The 9,219-nt window shown below is 40.1% G+C and overlaps 1 long non-coding RNA gene across 1 annotated transcript; it reads right to left on the bottom strand.

The window, feature by feature from the left end:
• Positions 1 to 5,364: 5,364 nt before the first annotated feature.
• On the bottom strand, positions 5,365 to 8,987 carry LOC124258796. Its single transcript, XR_006893685.1, has 2 exons — positions 8,947 to 8,987; positions 5,365 to 5,779 (listed from the first exon to the last, which is right to left on the bottom strand). It is a non-coding gene; the product is annotated as an uncharacterized LOC124258796 (long non-coding RNA).
• Positions 8,988 to 9,219: the final 232 nt, after the last annotated feature.

The raw sequence follows: 9,219 nt of genomic DNA, 5'->3' as shown, positions 1-9,219 counted from the left end.
GTTTGAAAATATATGACGCACGTTACAGGCAGGCTCTCACATAGAACATGCATGACTGTAGGCATATCCCTCATTTTAATAACGGCGTGCATTCTCTGCAGTTGTTTAGTCGTCCAGTTGTTGAGAAAAAACAAACCAATAGACCTACAGCAAAGGCCAACTTCCTCAATAGGACACAGTCAAACACTGTGCTTGCTCATGGGAATGATATTAATGCATAAACGCTTAAGACACACAGGTACTCGCGTACCGATCTCCATACAGCCCTACACAACATGCATTGATACAGGAACAGTCTTCCTCGCCCGGCTCGCAAAAAGGTAAGGCAAGTATGCCACACCGAGATAGGATTAGCCGTATCAGCGATCTGCCGAGCCCTCGGGGCCCCGTGCATTGAGGCTCGCGGTAGCAAGATTTGTCAGAGAACGTAATAGGAATCCCGCCTGGAGTAGTCAAACCGGCTTGAGCACTGTGGGAGTGGAGGCATGTATCACCACATTCCATAGCCGTGACGTCACGCCCTTCTGCACCCATTGTCACACATAGCAGTGCGCATGCGTTGAAACGAGCTGTCTGTCATTGATTATGTCTCGGTCGATCGACTTTGTTGGTAGTTGGTTTATTTATGATTCCATCATTAGCATTGCCGCTTGTTTGTTGTGTATCCTGTTCCGTCGTGCCGGGGTGAGTGCAGTCAAGCAAGATTACCAAACCGTGGTGTGTGTGGTGAAATGTGACTGCCTTGAAGCGAGACTAACGCTGTACATATCGGCCTTGTGGGATATCTACATGTGTGTAGAGTTGATTATCCCAGTGGCTAGTTTACATAATTGCTTCTAGGACTGCATCGCATTTTACCCCCCTCCTCTTTATGTTACGTTTTGTCAAGCCATACCACCCGCAATACATGTAACAGTTTTCATTTCACCCCACCCCTTCCTGCTCGACTAACGCTTAGTCTCTGAATATATAAAATTTTGATAGTAACAAATAAACCCATTTAAATTGAAAAGGAGCCCCAGTGATCGGAGATTGAGAACCTGGGGAAATCTAGAATTGCTTCATTTAAGGCTTCAGCATTGCAGGGAGGGAAATAATGGAGAAATAATGTGGCTGAGGGACAGTGAGACAGACTACTCCTGCATAACACGTTGGCATCTCACTAGTACAGACCTCATTAGTCCGGTTACCTCAAAAAACCGGACAATCACTTTACGATGTTTAGTTGTATACCCTAAACTCCAACGGAGGTATCATATAAAATAAAAACCGAAATATATCGAATCCTATCGGACCTATTAACAATTCAGCTGACACAATGCCACCTGTGTTGACGACATCTAAATATATAGATTAGAATAAATTCAGTATAACCGGTTTCTTGTACCATGAAGTAAAGTCAGTATGCAAACTAGGACTATTCTCCGATCTATGAAGCCCATACTTTTAGCCCAGTTAATGATATCACCTGGGAGACACTGATACATGGTGCTTGTGTAATGTCGTTAGTAAACAGTATCACCTTAACGGATATACATAATGAATTCGGAACAGCACACTCCAACAACTACATGCATAGTCTGTATTTCAGACCCTACAGAACTGATAATGTACAATTTCTCCCATACAATAGATAATTAAACTTGACTTTTTATCTTATAATTATATATTTTTAAAATAACACAAACTGATTTCTTGGACTAAATGTCAGTCTAACAAATGTGTTGTAGGGAACATGAATGTATGTGGACTGCCAATTTACCCGAGCCTGGTCGCCCAGGAGATGAAATACCATAGACTAAGGCTTAGACTCTGAATATATATAATTTTGATAGTAACAAACAATTAAACCCATTTATATTGAAAAAGAGCCCTAGGGAGACCAGAGATTCAGCTGAACCTGAGGAAATCTAGACTTGCTTTATTTAGGGCTTTACCACTGCAGAGAGGGCTTGGAAGTAGGGAAATTAATGTGGTTCAGGGACTGTGAGACAGACTAGAAATACCACTGCAAGGGGCTGGCACTGCCGGTGCTCCGTTGCTGGAATTCTGTCTGAAATTTGCAGAGTATAGCCCCCCAAACGCATGATGGAAATGTTAAATCAGCACAACACATGCGCCTCTCCCATACTGCATGACTATGTTGATATAGAATGTTATAAAAGAAACCCATAATCTATTTTCAACATCAGAACACTCGACAACGGGTTACCATGGAGATTATAAGCAGAGTGGACCCAGCGGCTAGCGAGGGTCTGTCGTGAGTTTATAACAAATACGTACAATATCTGCCGCGTTTATTCCAGTCGCATTCAACTCCATAAAGCTATCAATGCCATATTCCGATATGAAACCACTACAACCATGCGATTGTGAAATCATAAATTAGATTGTATGTAATCGAATATACTCAATGCTATTCTCCTTTAACAGCTGATGACACGTGCAAGTTAAATTATGTCAGTGTGACCTACATATGGAAGCCAAATATACAAGATGCATTCTTAAGCCTGACAAAAATTGATATTTTGTTCTTCAGATGTTTTCCTAAAGGGTGGGTACTGGTGAATGTAGATATACATTCAATTTTACTGAGAATACTTGAAACTCATACACTGATGCAATTCCGATGAGGAGATAGTACCTCCTCCCGTGCGTTCATCCCAGGGTTTAATGGGGCGGTGGGGTAGCCCAGAGGCTAAAGCGTTCGCTCATCACGCCGAAGACCCGAGTTCGATTCTCCACATGTGTGAAGCCCATTTCTGTTGTCCTCCGAGGTATTGCTGAAATATTGCTGAAAGCGGCTTAAAACCATACTCACTAACCGACAGGGTTTAATAGACACTGCAGACCACCATTGACATATGTGCCGATTATGTGAAACCGGGAGATCACCTCTTATTGTCTTTCGTCGTATCGTCGTATCCCGGCTCAGGCCGTTACTGATGCTACACGGTGAACACGAGGCTGCCGTACAGTAGCGTGAATAGATGGAACCCACCTGCCCTAATGTATTTATAACTGCAAATAATGTAATTCCCTAAGTGGAAGTTAACACATCATTCATCATTTGTAGCAGTTCAATCACTAACACCTGTGACGGGCAGTAGAAAGCGGCGTGTCACCGTGGCGATGTAGGTGATAATTAACTTGTATATACTGTGATCAATAAAACTGAAGTAGCGTTCAAGACATTCACACAACGGCTGGTACTCTGGTAGTCTGGTAGTCTGTCATACAGACCCTGAAACAAATATATCCAAGAAAGCCTATGCAGTTCTAGAATATGTGGTTAAGTCTAGATTTCTGAAAACAGTTTCTGAAAATGAAGAAAGGCTCAGGGGTCCTTTCATTATAATTTATTTATTTTTATTATGAACTTGTTTTTCTAATTGTTTGATGGGCATTCTAGAAGTTGGTGACTCAAAAATGAAGCATACAACTTTATGGATGACAACTTCTTATTAATTGCAAAGAGCTACGTTTCGGTGAAGATTCTTACACCGTTATCATCTTCTTTGATAGGCATTTTAGATGTTGAGTTGATGAAGAATAATGACAATTATTATGGATATAAATAAAAGAAGTTGTATATCCATAATAATTGTCATTATTCTTCATTGTTATCATCGTTCATTTTTTTTTTTTCTGTAAAATATGTTCATTTCAGAGACTAGTTGTTAGTCTAGTAGTCTGGGACACAAGGAATACTTTCCCACCACATGGCTTCATACTAATAAGGTCTCTTGTTTCCTGGTAATGAGGATGTGCTCTGCGACTGAGGAAATGGGGAAGTCCTGATTGCACAACGTAATTCTGGAATGCTGGGAGTTTCGTATGGTTAACTACAACAATGACGTTATGAAATTGTTTCACTAAACTAAATATTAGAGGAATCAGCTGGGTTCAACGAGAAATAATTATCAGATATAAGGTGGAGTGTCCTTTGCTGTATAGGTGGAGATAGGGTTGGGAGCGGCTGTAGAGGGACGCAACTCGGATGGGTAGATGGGAATTCATTGGATCTGATCGCCACAAATTACATTTGTACCATTTTTTTGGAGAGTGAGTGGGTTAGTAAGGCCGCTGGTTGCAATATTCCAGCAATATCACGGCGTTGGACACTAGAAATGGGCTTCACACGTTGTACCCATGTGGGGAATCGAACCCGGGTCTTCGGCGTGACGAGCGAACACTTTAGCCACTAGGCTACCCCACCACCCTTTTCTTGGAGAAGTATGGCTAGTATCCTTGCGTTATTGAAACCACAACACTAAAATGGTTCTTACATTGCAAAGAACACTGTTGAACAGTACGGCAGTTCGTATATGAAGTGTGAGTTTGAGAACATTCAAAGTGGTACGGGTCAGTCATGATGTTGGATTGAGAGGTTGCGTAAGCTTAACTGCAAACTTAATGTTTGTGACATTCATTATCATAATACGAAGGCTTCTTTGTTTTCCCCCGAATATATATATAGGCTTCATTGATGGTCTAGTCGAAGTGCAGCAATGTGTAGAGTCACTTCCCTTTGCGATGCCAGAATATGCTTATCGGGGGTTCGAATCCCATGTTCACTCAAGAATGATTCTCGGGTTGTCAGCCAAACTCACTTTAAATCTGATAAAATAAAAAAATAAAATAAAAACATTATAAGCGTAAAAAACTGATATTCCGTCAGATGATGCTTTATTCATACCTGAAACGAATACCATTATCCAGTTGAATCCTGCTGTCACGTTGATTTTTAATAAACAATCACATCTTTGACAAATCTATCAAATAACAAATAATCTAATATATTTAGGCCTAACATGACATTTTAACATGATGAGTATTTCTCAAGAAGATGCGTGTCAGTAAGTGCTGTCTAGAATTCTTGCGTTGATCACAATCTAATTATCTTACTTTGAGCACAGTCTAATTAACTCAGATGATAGTCCTTAATTACAGACAGATGGCCACGTACATTAAGGTAATCATCCCTGGGAGATGGGCGTCACAGGGACATTGAGACTGTACACTTTGCATACACGACGTGAAGGAGAGAGAGAGAGAGAGAGAGAGAGAGAGAGAGAGAGAGAGAGAGAGAGAGAGAGAGAGAGAGAGAGAGAGAGAGAGAGAGAGAGAGAGAGAGAGAGAGAGAGAGAGAGAGAGAGAGAGAGAGAGAGAGAGAGAGAGAGAGAGAGAGAGAGAGAGATACGCACATAGGTACCTGCGCGCATTCACGTCGCTGAATAACGGCAAAAATCATGATGTCTGTGGGCATGCGCAAAGCAGAGGCGAATTAAGGCGACATCAGTTGCGAGATAATCCCTTTTTTGTCGATGATTCCATATCTAGACACGAAGAGGGGCGTTATGGAAACTGACGACTTCTTTATTGCAATAGCTGCGACGGTACAGATGCATACACGTCTATTGCAATAAAAAAAGTTGACAATCCATAAAACCTGTTCCTCTTCATCATACCAGCTTCTAAACGCCACTTAAACAAGATATATAAAGCAATTTGCTTCTATGAAAAGGGGAACTATTCCCATGAACCTATCATGTCTGGCAAGTACAGTTAATGGTATGATGGACTACATCCTTGTGTAATGATGCTGATGTGAGAGAGCATTACATCAGGCCAACAACTTCTAATGGGCGGCGTAGGACGACGTCCCAGTCGATGAGCCATCGTGAGTGTGTTGTCACACCTTGTGTCAATAACAATGACAGATTGCGTTAGTCATTGATGACGTCATTGTCACGTGACAGGGATGCCTCTTTAGATTCTGCAACGGAAATCATTACAGTTACGAGCACATCTTGTTTGTGTTGATAACTTTTCGGCTAACAGTAGTGTGAACTTCTGTCCAATTAACTTATATTCCCACGTGTCTTATCAAAATATATAGAAATATACTGGCGTACAGTCGATATTGAAAGAAAGACACATGTGAAGTTGATGATTATTGATAATACTAGCAACAGCAATATGAAAACAGTGAGTTGCAAGCAGTAATTAAAATATATTTTACTGTGTGAGAAATATGAATCACCAATGTAGGCAATAATTAACTTTTCGAATCAGTCGAACATACCTGGACTAAAGCATAAAGATGACATTTTCGACAATGTCTAATAATCAGGGGGCGGATACAGCTTTCTGAGAAAGGGGGGTGGGGTGCACACTCTAAGTGCAGGAGGAGTGCACACTTCATTTTTTTCACGAGTTACAATGGTCATTTAATAAACTTTTAGGACAAAAAAAAGGGAGGGGGGAGGGTTGCATTCTAACCCGGACCTTCATGGGTATGCTAGAGAAGGGGGAGTGGGCGGACATTCTAAATATATCCCCTGTGCTGAAAGATTAACTGTCAAACATACATTGTATTTGCTTGTCTGTGTGTACTTTGCAACACAAAAGTTTCTTCATATATAAGAAAGACCTATATATCAACGTTAGCGAGAACCTGATTTAAGTGTTTTGTATATATATATAATGGTCTGTTTCACAACTGTATGTCGAGTATGATTTGTCTAGTTTTGTTGTACTTCTACCTGGGCAGTGTGTTATGTATCGGATCTGTGATATTTACTGTGACATTTCCCTTGCTCTTTCACTGTGCATATGTAGAGTGTGGTATTGTTGCTATAGTGTTCTATGCAACTGGCGCCGTACAGCCACCAGCTGACTAGCAAGCATGTTTGTTGTAGATTAGACTTGCACAAGTCTCTAAGGTAAAATTACTAGTTTAAATGATAATTTCTAGAAAATAATAAATAACAGTCTGGGGTCCTTAGATGTTCTGTCCGCTTATCTGAACATATACGACAGGCCGGGGCTTGGTTAAGGTTGTGTCGATAATATACTTTTCGCTTCCGTATCCCTTTCTAAGGTAAAGATTAATAGTTTAAATGATAATTGCTAAAAGAATAATAAATAACAGACTTGGGCCCTTTTGACTGTCCGCTTATCTAGATAATGGAACAGTCCACTGTCTCTTCGAAGGATAGAATTACTATACATCCTTGGGCTCGGCATTGTTTTCAGTGCAGCCTTGAAACAACTGATTTGCAGTAAATCTAGTTCACTGAACCGTAAATGTTGTTGTTTTAAGGTGTAGATCTGTCATACAAATATGCAAGTACAGAGAATAATGCATGTAAACAAGCGACAACTAGCGAATATCATAACCTTCAAATCGCGAACCATGAACACATGTTAAAAACACAATAAACTAAGCAACCCCAGCAAACACACCTCAATGCTAAATCAGCATTCCTTGCATGTCTCGGAGAAGGTTTAAGCAATCGCTTTGTTGACTCCTTTGTGGTATCGACATAAGTAAGTTTATTACAAGTAGGCGTTCACATTAATAAATCCACTTTGATGTGGAGAATCACGAGAATTTTATTCACATGGACGGATTGGAAACAGTCCAGGCATTGAGAGAAAGTACATGGGCGTATCCTAGTGTGAAACATTTCTTAGAGCCAGTCAACCGTGATGTTGACCTTACTGTGAGACCCAGGCTTTCAAAGGGGTGTATATGTTATATTGATATAAATTAATAAGGGGTGGATAACATGAATTATGTGCTTGACATGATATCCCATTTGTACGTCGATGCATACAGAATAAAGACATGTTTGTTACGTAGAGACATCAAATACTGTTCTGTCAGTTCAACTGCTGCAAACTTCACAACAACGTGTTCCCTTAGTTAGTATCGCATGTCAGGATATTATAGATATAGGTGTGTTGCAAGCATATGTTCTAGAATAATGATTTGTCAGGTACTTCACGACAATAATAAATCGATTCGTTGGTTATTACCGTAAGTCTGACCTGCAAATTTGTTAATATGGCCGATATAATTAAACGTTAGTTTTGGACAATCTCGAGATAGGTTTCTATTTGTTGTAAGCCTAACCTCAAGTAACAAACCTTGGACGCAAAATGACACGACAAGGCTCCTTCGTTTTATCCTCGTTATTTGAAACTGGAAACTTGACTTTGACTTTTCGGTTGAACTTACGTATTAGCTTACATATCAACATCACATGGTATGCCATAGGTATGACATGAACTTCCTTAAATGAGGCAATCGTCGGCCATATCCTTCAAGCAAACCTGAGGTCAAAGTGACCCGTGTGATATTCTCAAGGGGGGAGTGTATCCTTTCATTTGCTATAACTGTTGATAGGGATACCTTGCGCCATATGCCACCACAGCCCATCTGTGTCTTTTTAGATGGAAATGATTATTTAACCAACATAGTCTGCATTCTGTGCCGACATGCACCTAAGAAATGTTAGTCTGCATATTTCAACGAAAGATCGCGATGTTTGATATCTAAATAGTATTGTTTCGGGGAGATAGGGACGTACGATACTTTTCTTAACGAAGCCATTTAAATAGAACGTATAAAGAAATGTATTCATGATTAACCGGTATGTTGACTGATCTAATATCGTCACAAATTAATCTTAAGATATCGGCAAACTAATCACTGTCAGAAAGATTCCCGAAACAGGAAGTAAATTTATACGTAATGCAAATTGATTGTTCGGACTGAAAGCACTCAACATATCCTGCCATTATTTCCTCATGCAAGAATTGTGCTGCTATGAACGGGGGCTTTTGATTATAGTTCACAGAGCTAAACGGCAGGAAGTTAAGATTCGATTGTATACTAATATACTATCCAAAAAAGAAACGCATAGACGTTTTGTATTTTAAAAAAATCTATTAATTACCTATTGTGTTCAAACAATCGCACGATTTTACACAATTGCACAAATGTAAAATCGACTTTACCTGAAAATGTTGATTTTGATGAGATTTCTTACAAGAATTAAAAAGGCATCGCCACAACGCAACAGAAATCACCTTCCAGTTGAAATTGTGCAGCAAAGAGCATGCACTGTATGGCTATAAAAAAATCCTGATTACCTTTGGAAATCGGCATTCGTTTTGAAGGAAGTTCAAGGTCAAATCACTACGCCACGTCTTGACGCTGCGACACGGAACATCGCCATTGAAAGAATAACGCTGGAGATTACCAATTTTCTGTTACCAGGCGTCTGAATGTTAGTCTGAGCAGCTCGTTACAACCAAACAGGTATAACAAATGGCCGTCCCCGTTCAGGCATACCTCGAGTCACCACTGCACAGCGTATGCGTTTCTTTTTTGGAATAGTATATATATAACTACACAAAGTGAAC

This window comes from Haliotis rubra, unplaced genomic scaffold, assembly GCF_003918875.1.
Source record: "Haliotis rubra isolate DU_JTF1 unplaced genomic scaffold, ASM391887v1 Scf70, whole genome shotgun sequence".
NCBI classification, from domain to species: Eukaryota; Metazoa; Mollusca; class Gastropoda; order Lepetellida; family Haliotidae; genus Haliotis; species Haliotis rubra.
This window is presented reverse-complemented; position numbering and strand designations above follow the sequence as displayed.